This window comes from Diabrotica undecimpunctata, chromosome 1 (assembly GCF_040954645.1).
Source record: "Diabrotica undecimpunctata isolate CICGRU chromosome 1, icDiaUnde3, whole genome shotgun sequence".
Classification (NCBI taxonomy): Eukaryota; Metazoa; Arthropoda; class Insecta; order Coleoptera; family Chrysomelidae; genus Diabrotica; species Diabrotica undecimpunctata.
The window spans coordinates 47,098,201-47,116,350 of NC_092803.1; the positions used below are offsets into that span (position 1 = coordinate 47,098,201).

The window sequence follows — 18,150 nt, forward strand, 5'->3', positions numbered from 1 at the left end:
TTCTATATTGAGGTAGTTGCATTGATAACACCGAAAAACATTAAATTACCATTATTTATTTATTCATTGTGGTTAGAAAATGAAATTCGTGCGCTGTAACTAATGATGTTTAGATAGAGAGTATTAAAGTTTTAAAATTGCTTTGCACAAAATTACATTTGAAAATCTAGATGAATATTATTCTTAAAACAGCAAAAATCTTGAACCACCTCGGATAACTAGAGAAGTTCAAAAATTTCAACACAAACAGAAATCAAAGTCGAAGGTCTAAATACGGAATACTTATACAAGAAAAAAATATCAGAAAAGATCGCTGTGAATGAAATATTAGAAAACGATAACATCGAGGAAAGCTAGGAAAAACTCAAAAATAACATAACTAACGCAGCGACAGAATCACTTCGAGAGAGAAAAGTAACGAACACTAACATATCAAAAAAGAAAACACCATGGTTTACAGAGGAAGTGAAGACCAAATGTGAAAAAAAAAGAAAGCCTTTTTACAATACAGAACACAACAACCACTATAAACGAATCAGAAATGAAACCAATACTTTAGTTAGACAAATAAAAAGGGAACACTGGCAGAGGTTCTCAAAACAGATGGAATACAACTTCTACGGAACAGAAAAGGAAATATGGAGAATAATCAGAGGACAAAGAAAAGAGATGAACGAACTAATAAAAACGAAACACATTTAGAAGGAAACATGGGTAGACTACTTTCGATCCCTATTTGAGGTGATGATAATGGATAACAACAAGGTTTGAGGTCAGGAAGATCCTGCACTGACACAGGGTCAAATTAAAAGACGTTATCCTCCAGTTACTGTACGCAAGAGAGATATCTCTAGGCATAATCAAAACGATCGAAAATATTCACCAAAACAACACAATAAAAGTAAAAGTAGAAGAAGAATAAAATATTGTATTTTACTTCAGTTTGAATTTCACCATTGTTTTACACTTCTACACGTGTTTCGAGTTATATCAAATTTTATCAGGAATACTTGTGGAAGTTCAAACTCAAATAAAATAAAGTCGACATCTATACAAAGCAACAAGAATGATGATGATGATATATATGTGTATATAAATATACACATATGTACATACATATATATATATATATATATATATATATATATATATATATGTATATAATATATATATATATATATATATATATATATATATATATATATATATATATATGATATAAAATTATTATTTCTTGGGTTTAGGTTCAATGAATTATATTAAATGTGGAACAAGATTTTATTTTCCATAGAAACCAACACTTTTACAATCAATCAAAAAAATGGTTATGTATCACCAAATACAGCAAAATCACTTAAGCTACGCAACGCTATTCTTCCAAAAATGTATGGTTTACCTAAAACACACAAGAAGAATATACCTTTACGTCCTATCGTTTCCTGCATTTAATCACCCTTCAAAAATCTTTCAAAGTTCTTGAAAAACATTATTTCTAATATCACAAATAAAAATCTTTATTATAATAATATTATCATTCCAATGACCTTATTTCTAAAATTAAAAGCATTTGCGTACCAAATAACTATAAATTAACATCTTTAGATGAAATTTCACTATACACTAACATCTCAGTAAAACTTGCCACTGACATCATTAGAAAGAAGTAAAATGACATAAAAGAGTACACTAACATCCCATTGCAACTATTCCAATCATCTGTAGAGTTAACGTAAAACTCAACATACTTTTTATATAAGGATGAAATATACCATCAAATGGATGGATGTGCAATGGGTGCAAGTATTTCTAGTGTCATTACTCAACTGGTTCTGGAAGACTTAGAAGACTCTGTCAGGAGTCATTTAGATTTTAATGTACCATTCTCCTACCGCTATATTGATGACTGTATCTGTGCTATTCCAACAAATAACATGAACAAAATTTTAGATAATCTTAACAGTTACCATCCAAAACTAGAGTTTACTATAGAAGTTAAACAAAATAATAAAATAAATTTTCTCGATATTACCTTACATTCCATTAATAACACAGTTAAAACCATGTGGTTTACAAAAGAAACATGGTCTTCACGATATCTCAACTACAAATCACATCATCCATTCTCCCATAAGCAGTCTGTAATTATTAGTCTTGCTGATAAATCTATAAAACTAACAGATCCAGAATACAGACCAACTGCAATAAAAAAAAATTTCCTTTCAAACAATGCATTTTCTGAACATCTAATCGAAACTATTTTTAAATCAAGACTTTCACTAAACTAAAAACACAAACTCCAAAACTCAAAAAATCACATGTTGTTTACGAGATACCATGTATTAACTGTGAAAGTGAGAAGGGGAAAAACTTGAAGATTTTTGACCTAATTCAAGACCTAATCAAGACCTGATCAAGACTTGATCAAGACCTGATCGAGACCTGATCTAAAGCTGTTCGGAGGATACCTACAATAAATAAAGCTTCTTGAATTATTTGTCCATGTTTGAGTTGTCTCAATTTACTTTAGATGTTTTTTCGTTTAGTTATAAGTTGTCCCTTCAAATCCTTATTTATTGTAGGTATCCTCCGAACAACTTTAGATCAGGTCTCTAACAGGTCTTGATCAGGTCTTGATCAGGTCTTGATCAGGTCTTTATCAGGTTTTGATCGGGTCTTGAACAGTTTTAACAAATTTTAAGCAGTTCAGCAGGGGTCAAAGGTCAAAGTGGAGTAAAGTGCATACTCTTCTACTAAGGTGTCTATATCGGGCAAACCAGTCAACTGCTTTAATCCAGAATTCTTTCTCACAAATATGATAAGAACAACGTCACTGCGCTCACAAAACATGAAAATGGGAAGAAGCATAAATTTGACTTCATCATCAACATCAAAATTTTAAAAACCAAACAAAACAAAAAGAAGAGGGAGATATACGAATTAACAGAAATAAAAAGAAATATCAACGCAATCAATGGTAAAAAAAATACACAAAACCTAAATAAATTATATTTTAATCTAATTTGAATAATAATAAATATAAATTATATAAACACCATAAAAACTCTTAAAGTCATAACATATCTCCACTTTACCTTTTTCAAAAACATCAATAACACGCCCTATAAAAATAATTATACACTAATGACAAAAACCATGAGAAATCAGATATCAACTTTTACTTGTCAATTCATTAATGTCAGTGTCCCGTTTTACGTTTTGATAAATTTTATATATTTTACAATAACTGTTTGTTCTTAATCTTGTTTATTTTAGAATCTTGACAAAGGCAAGGGTTTCCTGTCGATGATTTCTATGCAAAATAAAATCTAGTTCCAAAATTAAATATAATTTATTGAACCTAAACCCAAGAAATACTAATTTTATATATATGTATATATATATATATATATGTATATATATATATATATATATATATATATATATATATATATATATATATATATATTTCAAATGATTTTTTCGACCGTACTGTTTTAAATATTGATTTAGAGTATCAGCAATCGGTCAGGAAATAAAACTCTATTTGTTCAGTCTCAATATTTCGTCACGATTTTGTGACTTCTTCAGGAGAAAACTGTAAATTTATTAGAATAATTAATGATTATATGTAAACAAAATGAATATTTTAATACTTACAACTATAAGAATGAAAATTTAAATTTTTCTGGCATATCTAAATAAATGACATATTTTTGTTTGATTTTATTAAGGAGTTATGGTAACCGCAATATGTTATAGAGTGAATTCCCGTTGTACAATTTTCAGCGAGTAGGTTAAAATAAACAATTACTATGACATATATTTCATATATGAAATATTGAGACTGAACAAATAGAGTTTTATTTCCTGACCGATTGCTGATACTCTAAATCAATATATATATATATATATATATATATATATATATATATATATATATATATATATATATATATATATATATAAGAAATACTGGATAGTAGTGACTGTCGATATAAACAAACAACACAGTTTATTAGGGTTGCAGACAGAAAATTGGCCGGGATGTTAATGAATTCCTTTTTCCTGGTTTATTCCTTTTTCAAGACACTGTAATAAGAAAAATATGTAAATATTTATAAAATATCACAATTCTTCAGTGCAACTTACTAGTCGTTGAGATTATTTATAAAAGCATTGATACTCAACATTAATAACACACATATAAAATATAAAATAATGGACAAAATACATTCTAAAATTTTTAAAATTTAGGTACAGATAGTAAAACTTAGTTTGTCATCTTTTACTGGTGTGTTTTAACTCTGACACATAGAGAACAGAAAGAAAAAATCCTATGATTAAAAAGGTGTATTAAAATTAGGTGTACTTAATATTATATTTCTTTTTAAGAAATACTAGAGACCCATCTTAGGTGATTTTAATTTTTAAAGCTGTGTTTGTAATTAGATTATTAAATAGATTATTTTGGTGTTAATTTTTCATTTGTTTGTAATTTCTTATTCTCTTCATTAATGTATGTATTATATATCTCCGCCAAGCAAGCTGATTTCTAGTTTTGGCGGACTCTATGTTCTCCTTGTTATAAAAATATTAACTAACTTTTTTTGTTGCAGTTTCGTGTGGTGGGTGTGATAGTTTGGCTGTAAACCGGTAAGTATTTAGTTTTTCTTCATTCTATAAACGTGTAAGTGTAAGAAAAAAATATATTAAAAACCGACGTGCAATGCTTACAAAAATGTACATTTTTGGCAATAGGTCTAGGAGAAGAAATTATTTAAAATTTGATAATTCAGAAGATGTCAACGCACTTAGAAATGTGATTATAGGTAATGATTTGAGTGAAAATTTTATAGCCAAAAATAACGATCCTTGATCTGGGAACGAAGACGACATTATAAATTTATAATTTTGGCATTATAAAGCATTCAAAAGAAAAAAAGGTTTAACCAAGTTTTTTTAAATGACATAAAACTCAATTATATCAATTCAATTACAAAATTTAATATAAATTTTTATTTTTAAGCCACCAAAAATTTAATTTGTGTTAAAATTATTAAATTTGAAATTTAACCTAGAGAAATAGAGTTATTTATTCACATTCGAAATGAAGACCTTAAGCTATCTTTGTTAGAATCTATGGAAATCAAGAAATTAAAAATACAGACATAATTCTGAATGATCAACTTAAGACAAACAGTTTTCCTCTTCTTAACCTATTTATTTTAAGACCATAAAGTGTAAAGGCGTACTAAAAATAGATCACTTGAGAAAGCAGTCTGCTGAAACAGCTGTAGTGATAAATAATAAAAATTATAATAAATTTGGTCGAAGTTTTGAAAACAAAAGTTTTTAATATTTTATTGTTAGATCAAATGAATTTCCATCAAATCACCATCAGTTCTTGAATGCCTTATTACAGAAATATCGAGATTTTTACTTCTATAAATATTTGTTGTTTTTAAAATAGCTCTATGTAAATTAAAAAAAAGATATTAAATATTACTATTATTTATAATTATTGCTTAAAATATTACAACTAAAGACGCGTATGTCGGAGATACACGCAACCGTTCTAGTTACTTTTGTGATCGCGCCTATCGGAAAGTTAACTAATTATTAGGTGTTCGATACCCTCCTAGGATTTTTTTAATTTTAAGTTATTTATCTTCACTTAGGGAGAATTTTTTTTTAAATTTGCTTGCAATATATTTAACCCTTTAATACCGGATAAATTTTTCTTCGTATTTTGTTCGCACAAGCGCCAGATAACAGCATCTTTTAAGAGTTCGACCAAATCAAGCAAATGCGACAAGCTGTTCAATACCGAATACCAGTCGATAGATGGTACTCTTAGTACGTGGTTTGACTATCTGGGGTCTATTCTGATCCGCCGATACCAGATACGCATATATTCTTACGACCGTCATTCGATTGTTATTGATGGAAAATGGTATAGTAAGTGAAAAGGCAGAGGTAATTATTTTAAACGATGATGATTGTGATATAACTGACTCCCCAACTATAGACAGTGATCATGACAGTGATCCAGAATATAATATTGTGTGTGAAAGTCATATTCCAGAGAATACGAAGATTGATAATCCAGGGTCTTCAACAGTAATCATTCGAGATACCAGCGATTATAATCCTGTACTTTCAGTAATAAGTAATGATGATAAAGATAATACATGTTAAACTTTTGCAGCCAACTCTTTATATAAAAAATATTCTTTCATAATGATATAAAAATAAATATATAAAAACTTCAATAAAATGAAAAAGACAGCAAAGATTTGATTTCACGTTCAAAGCGTCTATGTATCTGTTGATACGTATTTCGACTTAATAAGTCTCATCAGAACAGTTATTTATAGCCCTTCTTAACGTGAAAAATAATCTTCTCTGTCTTTTAGGAAGCAACAATAAAATGGCTTCGTTATGGACGCAATAGCGACATCTGATAGAAAAATCGGTAAGATAGTTTCGAAACAAATTCAGATTTTTGCTTTAATCTGAACCTTCTATAAATGCAAGGTATAACAGACGTTGATAAAGATGTTAATAGAGACATGGGGAATGAATCTAAAATTTGCATTCCACGACATGTCTATCAACTAAGCAGAAATCCATAACGAATTTATTTCTTGTACTCAGAGTTTCGATTTGTTACTGTTGTTTATCAACAGATACATAGACGCTTTGAACGTGAAATCAAATCTTTGCTGTCTTTTTCATTTTATTCGGATCTACTCTGTATGAGTATAAGAAATAAATTCGTTATGAATTTCTGCTTAGTTGATAGACATGTCGTGGAATGCAAATTATAGATTCCCCATGTCTCTATTAACATTTTTATCAACGTCTGTTATACCTTGCATTTATAGAAGGTTCAGATTAAAGCAGAAATCTGAATTTGTTTCGAAACTATCTTACCGATAAAAACTTCAATTTGATTTAGTTTTTTAGATTTTTTTATAATTGAATATAATATCGGGTCAGAATTGACCCGACGATACCATTTAAGAGTACAAAAATGACGATACCAGTTTAGGGTTAATTATCGACTAAGACGAACCTTAATAAATGATAAGGATAGTCAAGAAACCCTTATTTTACGCCCCTTTTTGGTTTTAATGGTGTATAATAATCAATATTCTTGGTAAATAAAATAAACAGGATACCTTTGTCGTATCCTTTGAATTTAATTCTCTGATCTCCTGGCATATTCCGAGATAAAACGCCTTAAAATCTTCGCTTATTCCGAAGAGTAGACTGGCAGAGATAATCCAACGGAGGGACAGAAACGTAAGTAAGTACAAACGGCTAATCCGTACAGGATGCTCCACTTTCCGAACATAAAGAGATATCCAATCAGGTTAACACGAGATTGATCTTAAAATGAACGCGAATTTGAAAGGTAAGTATTAAGGAGGCCTCTTCTTATTTGCTCCAATAATGAATGAAAACTGGTTAAAAGATGCGAATGTTTAGGAGAAATAGGAAGGAGGTTCTTATTTAAATTAAATTGTATCTTTATTTAATACTTTTCTCACTTACATAATGATTAAATATCATAAGCATGGTAGAATAAAAAAAATTAAATGTTACAGTTATAATGAAAAATAACTTATTGTTGTGGTTCTATAATAGTTTCTTGTGGAGCAATGAACATTCCTGTTGCGTGCTTTTCTCTTTTATTAAGAGAACTTGATGTAGGGTACGAATTCTTCACACGTTAAACTTTAGTTTTTATTGATTACTGAGCTAAAACTTTAATTCCTTTCCGTTATTTCTCGATCTTAACCAAACTTAATTAGAGTTGTTATATATGTAGGTAGTGTGTTTCTATAATGTGCATAGTTTAGTGTAGGACTTGGTAATTGAAGTAAATAATTAATCTAAATGGCAAGTGTACATAGTAAGGGGAGAGTCCTACAGTACCGTCACCTTAGGGTTTATCAACAAAAAAATCAAAATGCTAAAAGGTACATGTTTAATACTTTCTGTCATGTATGAAAGGACTATTATGCTGTTAATGAAAGTAATAAACAATCATAATGTTGCAAAATAATCACTTTATTAATGAAAATTAAAGATAAGGAAAAATCAAACTTTATAAAATTGGCCTCCAGTACCGGCCAGTAAATATATTACCAATTAAACAATACAGAAATCACAAATATATTGTTTGGATAGCTTTGATATGTTCGCACAAGCCTCATGAATCCAAATATTACAGTTTCCACACTGTATCCAATCCTCTTCATGAGATTCAGTGCACAAAGGACAAACTGTCTCTTCTTCGACCGGTCTGCTAGGAGGAGGTAGGTTTTCATCTTTATTTTTCCTACTTTTCTTACTAACATATCTTCCTGACAACAAACTTTTACCTTTTTGAACATATTTTCCTGAGACCTTATTTTTTTTGTTAACGTCATTTTCCACAAGTAAATTCTTCCCTCGTTTAAGTGATTCGACGCTTGTTTTGCCTGCTTTTTTCTCTTCCAGCATTTTTTTGTATGGAGAACTAGTTAAAATTTCGCTTTTTTCAGCTTTACGACTCCGGGCAGTTGCTCTTCTTTTAGAAGCATTAGGAACCGGTGAGAGTTCTGTAAGTGCAGCTTTAAAATTGTCTGTGGATAGGTCAATTGTAGCTTCTTCTTGAGATTCTAATTGCTGCAAAAAAGCAATTTGTGATTCTCCATTAGCAAGAGTAGTTTGGTTGTCGGAATGCACAGAATTTGTAATATGGGCTACGAGATCAGGAGCAGGAGTAGTAGATGTTGGTTCTAGCAGTTGGGAAGATGAAGGCAACAGTTCTGATGTTGAAGGTGTTGCTTCTAGCAGTTGGGAAGATAAAGACAATGATTCTGACGTTGATTGTTATTCTGTAATGTTGGTTATGTTAGAACAAATAAAGTCCAAATCATTAAAGACATTTTTATCAAAGGGGTGTATGCCTGTGCAACGACAGCCACTAACTGCGATTTCCATTCGAGAAACTCGATTAAAAGCTGAAGCAACTAAGCCAGCAATCTCGTACTTAGCACTAATACCAATAATCATCACCATACCATCTATTATAGGTTTGTAGAACTTTCAACTGGCCGGTACTGTATGCCGGCCGGTACTGTGGGACTCTCCCCTACCTCCAAGCAGAGTTTTTTTCCTCTACAATGAAAACGTGTTTGGTATATGACGAGTTAAACACAGTGATGGATTTAATAAAATATCAAATATACCAACAGATTTTTTCTATTGATATTATACACACCAGATATAACTGAATCCGAGGCAGAAACCGAAAACTTTTAAAATACCCTACGAAGTATCATAGACAATATACAGAACAACGAAAAAATCATTATTTCTGAAGATCTTAATGCAAGAACAGAAAATGATAACATAGACAATAATAAAGAATTATTTAATGAAGAAACATTTAATCAAAATTAAGAACACCTTGTGAATTTTATACCCAAAATATTTTGATAATAAACAACACTTTTTTTACATAAAACCCCAACAACTACGGTGCAATATGCTACGATACAGCAAATAAAACGTTCCTAAAAAATCTTAACACAATTCAAACGACAGCTCTAAGATTAGCCGTCGGTGCTTTCAGAACCAGTCCTGTAAGCAGCTTACAAGTAATATCAAGAGAACCCCCTCTACATCAAGATGACATTTACTTAGTTTAAATTACGCAGCAAGAATATCCTCCAATAAAAAGCACCCATTATATTCTGAGAATATTAACGAACCTACATCCAATTTGTATAGAAACAAACAATATAAAGACAAACCCTATAGGGAAAGAATCAATCAAATTGCAATGAATTCAAATTATACATAACCACAAAATTAGACTTCCCTCCATGGCTTACCCCCTTACCTATTACCGATTTAACACAGTACCCAACAAATCCCAACCTTATCATTAATGCATTCAAAGAAATTATGGAGAAGTATCCAAATCACCACATAATATACACAGATGCATCAAAAACTGAAAATGGCCATGCCGCAGCCTTTACAAATAAAAACTACAAATACACCATTAGAATTCCACAGCACTGCAGCATTTACACCTGGGAAACCACAGCAATATTAGAAGCTATCAAAAACTCCTCTTCAATGACTGAAAATAATATTTTAATCATCACAGATTCACTCAGCGCAATTCATGGAATTAATCAACTTTTCTCTAGCCATCCTATTGCACAAAATATAAGAAATGAACTTACTGCACTACACCATATAATTAAAAAGGTTACATTTATCTAGATATCTTCACACATTGGCATTAAAGGCAACGAGGAAGTTGATCAATTGTCATTAAAATCCATCAGAAATGAAAATATTCCAGAAATTACTAAATATCCCCACACCGACCATAAACGACAGTCCATGAATTATATAATAAAATTATGGCAAGCAACCTGGGACGCAACAGACTAAATTGAAAACAATAAAGCCTCTAGTAGACGAAAACCTACCACAACAAGAAAAAAGAAGAGATCAAGTAATCGTTAATCGTCTTCGAGTCGGTCATACAATACTAACACACCAACACCTTCTAAATAAAGAACCAGCTCCGATTTGTACCTACTGCTCTACTCAACTCACCGTGAAGCATCTGATAATCGACTGTCCGCAGTTCCAACCTCAGAGAACATGCCGAGGAATTAGCGGAAACCTGAGAAGTGCGCTTACGACAAATATCTCAGATTTATTGCAGTTTCTAAAAGACATAAACATTTATAATAAACTTTAATTTATCAAACTGTACTACTGTGTATGTCCCCCCACTAAGAACCCTTGGTGGTTGATGTGGGTTCTCTATGTTTAAATAAAAAATAACCCAACGCAGGGGGACAAGTCACTTGACAAAAGTACGCTGTTTTAGACCTGTTTTGCATAAAATAAAACTGGTTATCGAATATTTCAGTTTCTTTACGTACTCTATTAATTTCTCTCTTCCATATTTTCATTGAGTTTTTTTTTTTATTTTTCAGGATTTGCAATCTGTCCTGTTTGGGCAATAATCAAATTTGATAATTTAAACAAAGAAATTAACATGAGCGAAGAATACATTCCTTAATAAATTTAACTAAAATTAATATTAAAAAAAAAATCTTATATTCTAAACAATTTACTTATAAAAATCTATCTGGTAAGTCCAAGGATTTATGTCTTTTAAGTCTTCTCACTTCCCTGCTGTTGTAAAGTAGGTTTACCGAACTGGAATTTTGGTTAATTTCTAACCGCTTTAAATACCTATCACTACACTTTTTTATTTCTTCGCGCACAACACTCACTGCGAGATCACGATGTATGACTTCATTAGGGACGTAGTATGGTGCATTAACAATTTGCCTAAAGACGTTCGAGTGGAGTCTCTGTAGGATTTCAATATTGGATTCGCTTGCACACCCCCACAGTTGAATGTCATAGGTCCAGATGGGTTTTAGAATTACTTTATACACTAATCATTTATTTTCTAGTGATAGTTCAGATCTTCCTTCAAGTAGCCAATAAAGTTGTCTTCATTTTAGTCTGAGTTGTTTTCGTTTATTAAAGATGTGGGTTCTCCAAGTAAGTCGTCTATAAAGATGAATACCAAGGTATTTTGCACTATTGGATTGCGGTATATCTTAATTGTTTAGTTGTACAGGTGGACATGTCAGAATCCAATCAGGTCAGGTCCAATCACTGACGACTGGACTACTAACGAATTAAAGCAGATAAGTATAGAGAATGCTTAATAAATAATAAACTATTATGAAATATAATTTAATTGCATTACTAAAATACAGAGTGCTCCATTTAAGAAAACTCAGACAGTAGTAGACTATATTAAAAATCTTTTGAATATAAATATATTTTTTGATGTCCAATATCTACAATTCTACAAAATGTTAATTTTGCTAAGAAAATAATGAAAAAAACGTAATTATCTTTTAACCTACCTCGTACCAAATCTCATATTGAACAAAGGAGAATATCGGAGAGAGTCTCAAAATGTAAAAATATACAGGGCGTTCCATTAAAAAACATAAGTTTGTTCCACCCTGTTAATATAGTTAACATTGTACTATGCTGCAACTTTTACGTAAATCATTTTGACAGCAGCTCTAGTCCCTGCGTATTTTTCTGAGAGTTCTTCTTCTAGCTTTCGACTATAATTTCTGCGACTTATTTGTGATTTATTCAATGATTTATACAAGATCCAGGCATTTATTCCAGCTAAGTCCAGTAAATTGTAAAATATGTGAAGTGGCCAACGCCTAGACGATGCTTTCACTGAATACTTGCGGGCCATTTGGTCCAATACATCAACATATTTTGTCTCATTTTATTATTTAACAGTATCAGGTTCCTTTTTCTCAATGGATGCAATTTGTACATCCGAGTGCATTGTACTAAGCATGACCACATTTTTGTTGCTTTTGGCCTGATAAATGGTTAATGAGATATCACCTGTCTTTAGAAGTATTGTACTGTATCAATTTTCTTTCGCGTACTTTACAAAAGCCGGAATTTCACGTCGAGTATTCATAGTACCAAAGAGACTAGTACTATTCGCTTTCAAAAATTCAGCCAGTGATAATGACGTAAATATTTCTTTCTTTTTGTTAAATATGGTTGCATCAACTTTTTTACCACACAATCACCGAGGTGCTTGTTATTTTGTCTCGCTTCGTCTTTCTCTAAATACGGAAAGGCGTTGACAATGTAGTTTGTGTCTTTGTCCACGGCCATCCAGAATTTTTCACCATATTTATCGGGTTTTGAGGCAATAAACTGAGTAAACCTACACCTACATCTCGATAGAAACAGTTGCTCGTCGGTAGTGATGTATAGTCCTGGAACGTAGCTGCTCTATGAATTTTCAATGAAATTGTACCAAATTTCCGACACTAATGCAAACTTGTCGTCTTTCAATCTTTGCGATCGTGTAGACCTGACATCGAATCTTAAATATTTCATTATTTCTCTAAATTTGTCACGTGTCATATCTTATAGCTATTAATACTTCTAACTCTTCTATTGTTAGAGACCAAGCGTTTGAATAAACTCGGCGTGCTTCTTGAATAGTACAGTCGGTGATATGTTTTAAAATTTTATCATCAATAAGAATTCGCCAAGCGCTGTTACACGTTTCATCGACACGACGTTTGGCATATGGTGTAGGCCCGGAAGTATCTTCGAACACGTTTTAATGTGCTCTTCTATCAGCAGATGCATTATACAATGCTTTGATCTTCCAAAGTGTACCATCAGGAGCTATAATTTCTAAGCCAACAGGAATTTGAGAACGAACATCCCAATTACATCCTTCTGCTCTGACCGGTGGTTGACTACGGCCACGTCTGCTTCATCGACCACGTTCTCTGCTTTCTGCGGATATGCTGTCGTTATTCACTGAAAAAAAATACATTCTACATTAGAACGACAAAATACATAAAAGTACGAAATAGTATCATCATCTTATCAAACGAGAACATATAACACACCTTCAACAACGTTATTCTCAGACTGAGGCACTATCGGTTCCGTGTCGTCATAGAACGTAGAATCAACTTGGGCTGGTTGTTGCCACTCTTCATCAGATAAAGAGTATAATACTTCGCCTTCAGATTCGCCTTCTAAAATCTCATTCATTGCATCAACAAGTTGTTGATGAGTCAAAGGTCGATTATTCATGATCACGACACTTTATATGTAGTCAATAAAAGTAAAAAAGACGTACTACCACTTCACTAGTTCAAACTCAACTGAACGGAACGACGCGAAATCGAGATGCGATGGACGATCTTGCGAACGTAAGTATGGTATCTCCTCCACTCAGACGGTATTGTGTACATATTTCGACATTCTCATTTTATTGCCATTAGTTATAAGTAGTAAACCCCTAAATTCCAATATAAATTAGTATGTATCAATTGTAAATAATTTATACTAATATAGATAGCTGGGTCAAGAATGACCCATCCGCGCTTTAAGGTATTTTCTTAAAAAAACAAAAAATTAGTTATCAAAGTAATAGTTTTGTGTGTGTAAGGTACCAGATAATTTACAAAATGTCATAAAAATTTAAGACTATAGCAAGTATAGAATATTTACTCGACAGAGATAAATTTCGAACCATTTTTTTCGTATCTCTTAGGACTCCCTCGCACTAGTGCCGCACCCTATATATATTTTCGCCAAAAATATTTTGCTGTACGCAATAAAATTTTCTTATTCACACATTTAGTTTTTGCGATTAATATTATGCACAACACGGAAAATTCTTGAATTTAAATCAAACAAATTGTTGCAATTATAACGATTTGGAATCGTCTTCATTAAAAAGCTGTATTCACTGTAGAAACATAATAAAAAGAAAATGAATTGTTCATTTCTCGCAGAAAAATAGAAAACAGTTGTAATAATTATTATACTCGTTATTTCCTGCACCAATTAGTAATGTCCAGGGATAATTAAAAAAATCTAAATAACAAACTTAATATTTTCTAGAAAATGTTTAAGTTTAAATATTGTTTTTTGTAATAATTTCTTCTTATTTATAAATGTAAAAAGAACTTTAATAAAATTTAGATAATAGTGGAAAAAAAGTTTCAAAATATTAGTACAAAAAAACATTTAGAACGTAAGACAAAATTTATTTTCTTGTATAGTCTGCTCTATTTAAAATAAAGCTTTGAATTTTTTAGTTATGACTAAAACTAGGTGATCAATTTTCTTTTGGTTAACTGCAGCCCACTCTTTCTGTAGAAAAAAATTTGCTCGCGAAAACTGAATTCTTTATCATAACTGGTAACTTAAATATATCTCATACATCAAGTTTGATGATTGTGCTGCCCAACCAAAACCATTAATACTATTTTCAGTTAGAGATATATAAAGATATAGATAAGAGATATAGCTTCATCGTGCAGTAAAAAAAATGCTTGACCAAAATCTGCATTGTAAAAGTTGAAAAATATTGATACGATATGCCTTCATTTAAAAAACCAATAATACTACCCCATAGTTAACACACTACTGCTATAATTATACACTTTGTGAAACACTTCTGTACGTAGAAATGGACAAGTTGTGGAAACGGTCATGTTGTATTTGGTATTGTTGTCTTACGATTTAAATACAAATTTTGTACCAAATCAGCTTTTGTTTTCGCTTGGAAAATGTCTTTAAATCACTCACAGGTTTACGTGAAACTGATTATGTTACCTAATAAATGTAACAAAAAAAAATAAAAATAAGAAAGTTACAATATCTGGGAGACGTAATGAGGGGACAGCGATATAAAATGATAAGATTGATAATACAGGGAAAGCTTAGAAGAGAAAGGAGCATATGAAGAAGGAGAGTCTCACGGTTGAAAATTTTAAGGGACTGGTTTAGATGCAGTTGAATAAAACTCTTTAAAGGAGCGGCAGCTAGAATGAAGATAGTGGTGATGATATCCAATTTCGATTGGGAGACGACACTTGATTGATATAATACGGTAATCTTTTAACTCGTTCGTAAAATGGTACTGTCTTGGTGGTATAATTTGTGTATTGTTCTAGTGATTCTTCCGATACTAAACTTGCGAGAAAGGTATGATCCTTTGCGCTTATAATTTTTGAAGCGTAGCATAGTGATATATATATATATATATATATATATATATATATATATATATATATATATATATATATATATATATATTGTCTTCTAAGGTATAGTGGCATTTCCCCTGCTAACACTTGAAGGGTTCTTATTGGAGTAGTTCTAAAGGCTCCAAACATTAGTCGTAGAGATGTGGTTTGAATAACATCCAGTTTTTTTAGTTGATTTTTATTTGCTGTTTCATAACAGATGCATCCGTAGTCCAGTTTGCTTCTTATTAATGTCTAATATAACTAAAGAAGAATTTTAGTATCTGAACCCTATTTATGATTAGATAAAACTCTTAGTAAGTTTATTCTTTGTTGACAGGATTTGATCAAATTGTTGATATATGAAGGCCATTTGAGTTGTGAGTTAAATATTACACCCAAAAATATGATTTCACGGACTTGTTTCAGAGAATGACCATTTAGATACAAGTTTAAGTTGTACTCTGCTCTTCTTTTGTCAAAAATTATTACTTTAGTCTTCTCAGTTGAAAAAGACCAGTCTCTAGAGACCACATTTCTAAGCTGTTTAATGTTCTCTGTAAAATTTGCGTAGCTAGTTTTATATTTTACTTTTAACATATATTACTAGATCATCAGCAAAAAGATTGGCTTTTACGGGAAGCTTTATGTGGTTTGTTTTGCTTTGACTTTGTTTTTATCATAAAGCTTCATAGAATAGTACTTCAAAGTAAATTAGGTGATGGTAGCTGAACAAATCGATAAGTAAGAACAATATAATCCGAACAAACTGTACTTAGATTGCCTATTAAATGACAATATTGTATGTAGATGTAGATAAACCATATTTTATGAGAGGCATACTCCAACATTAAGCTTTCCATCCAACTAGTTTTAATTAACTATATAAAATCGGTGAATTGTGAATATACCCTCATTAAAACTTTGAACTAAATACAACTTCATTCGCGATTACTTTACGTTTCAGATTTAGTTATTATTTGCAATGTAGTGGTATGTGTATTAAAATGTAACTTTTGGACATGCAAAAATGAAATTGAAAATTAAAGTTAAAAGCTCATTGACAAAGTAGAAAGTATATAAAATGTACTAAATAAACATATTGATAATATGCGGGCTAGAAAATGTTACCAAAGTGTATGGTTATGTAAATTTGATATTTTAAACTACTTCTACATAAAAATGTATTATTTTTTATTCAGTTAGTCCCAGTATATCTTAATTTCTATATCTACCATTCGAGATCTAAAGACAGTTAATCTTTTAAAGTAAAGTTCTTGATGAATTGGTTTCAGATATAATTAAAGGAGATAGAGAGAGACTGAAAATTGTATATCGAAAGCTTTAACCCTTTATCGGTACATGTAGCCATACGGTTACATTGTATATTGTACCCTTTAGTGGCCACTAGTTTAAACTGGCTTCAAAAAATAATTTATTTATATTAGCAGTCTCTAATTATTAAATATAATCAAATATTGATATTTATATATGTGTAACATTATCCTGGAACAAATTACAGAATGTGACCATATGGTAACAAGGTCTGCAAAATAAACTTTAAAAATTACCAAACTTTTTATTATTACAACTACATGGAGATAAGAACACAAAGCAGTTTACAATTTTTTTTTATGAAAGGATTTAAAACAGTTTTTCTCCTTAGTGAGACAGAGCCTTGCATCACATTTTTTACACTTTGGAGGACTCGTTCGCTTGATGCAATACCTACATCATTCTTTTGTGGTATGTATTGGCCAACGTACATAAGAATTCAATCTTGCTAATTCATTTGGTCGTTCAACTACTGGAAATCTTATTTTTGAAAAACTAGCACAACCTAGCACAAACTTGGTCTTCCTCTTCTGGAACCTTTTCCAACTTGACATCATGCTTTTGCAATGTCCAATTTAAATTTCTTCAGAGGCATGAACTTTATGTCCAAAGCTTTACAGTCTATTCTGTACAGCAACCAAGCATTCGTCACACATAATGTCAACAATATAGGCAAAAATTGCAAAGTACCATATTTTAGCTTTGTGTGGAGATTTATAAAAACTCATTTATGCATTACCGTATCTACGCCTCCCATATGTTTATTGTACTGTTTTATAAGGGAAGGCCATGCAACATCTATTTTTGTTTTTGAAATTTTACTGTACGTTTTTACTGCATCTTCTGGTTGTATTCCGTGCAGTGTATTTTCTAAGAATACAACTTTATTGTCAACTCATTTTAAAACGATAATGCCTTTGTCTTTATATGCCTTGTAATCGTACTTTTCTCTTCCTGCTTTTTTCAAGACTATCTATCTCTATGGACATCCACCAACTCTCTTATTCCATGATGTTTCCAAGCTATATATATATATATATATATATATATATATATATATATATATATATATATATATATATATATATATAGGATGGATGTTTAAGAATTTGACACATTTCAAGGATGGATCGCTTATGATGATTTTGTTGTT

The 18,150-nt window shown here is 31.0% G+C and overlaps 1 protein-coding gene across 4 annotated transcripts in view; it reads left to right on the forward strand.

Annotated features, from left to right (window-relative positions):
* Positions 1-18,150, forward strand: part of LOC140448853 (Ig-like and fibronectin type-III domain-containing protein 2) — a 1,058,385-nt gene that overhangs the window by 618,784 nt on the left and 421,451 nt on the right. For all 4 annotated transcript variants that reach the window (XM_072541975.1, XM_072541985.1, XM_072541976.1 and 1 more), the window contains one exon: positions 4,617-4,653. The gene's annotated coding sequence lies outside the window, so the exon portion shown is untranslated. The remainder of the gene's footprint in view (positions 1-4,616; positions 4,654-18,150) is intronic.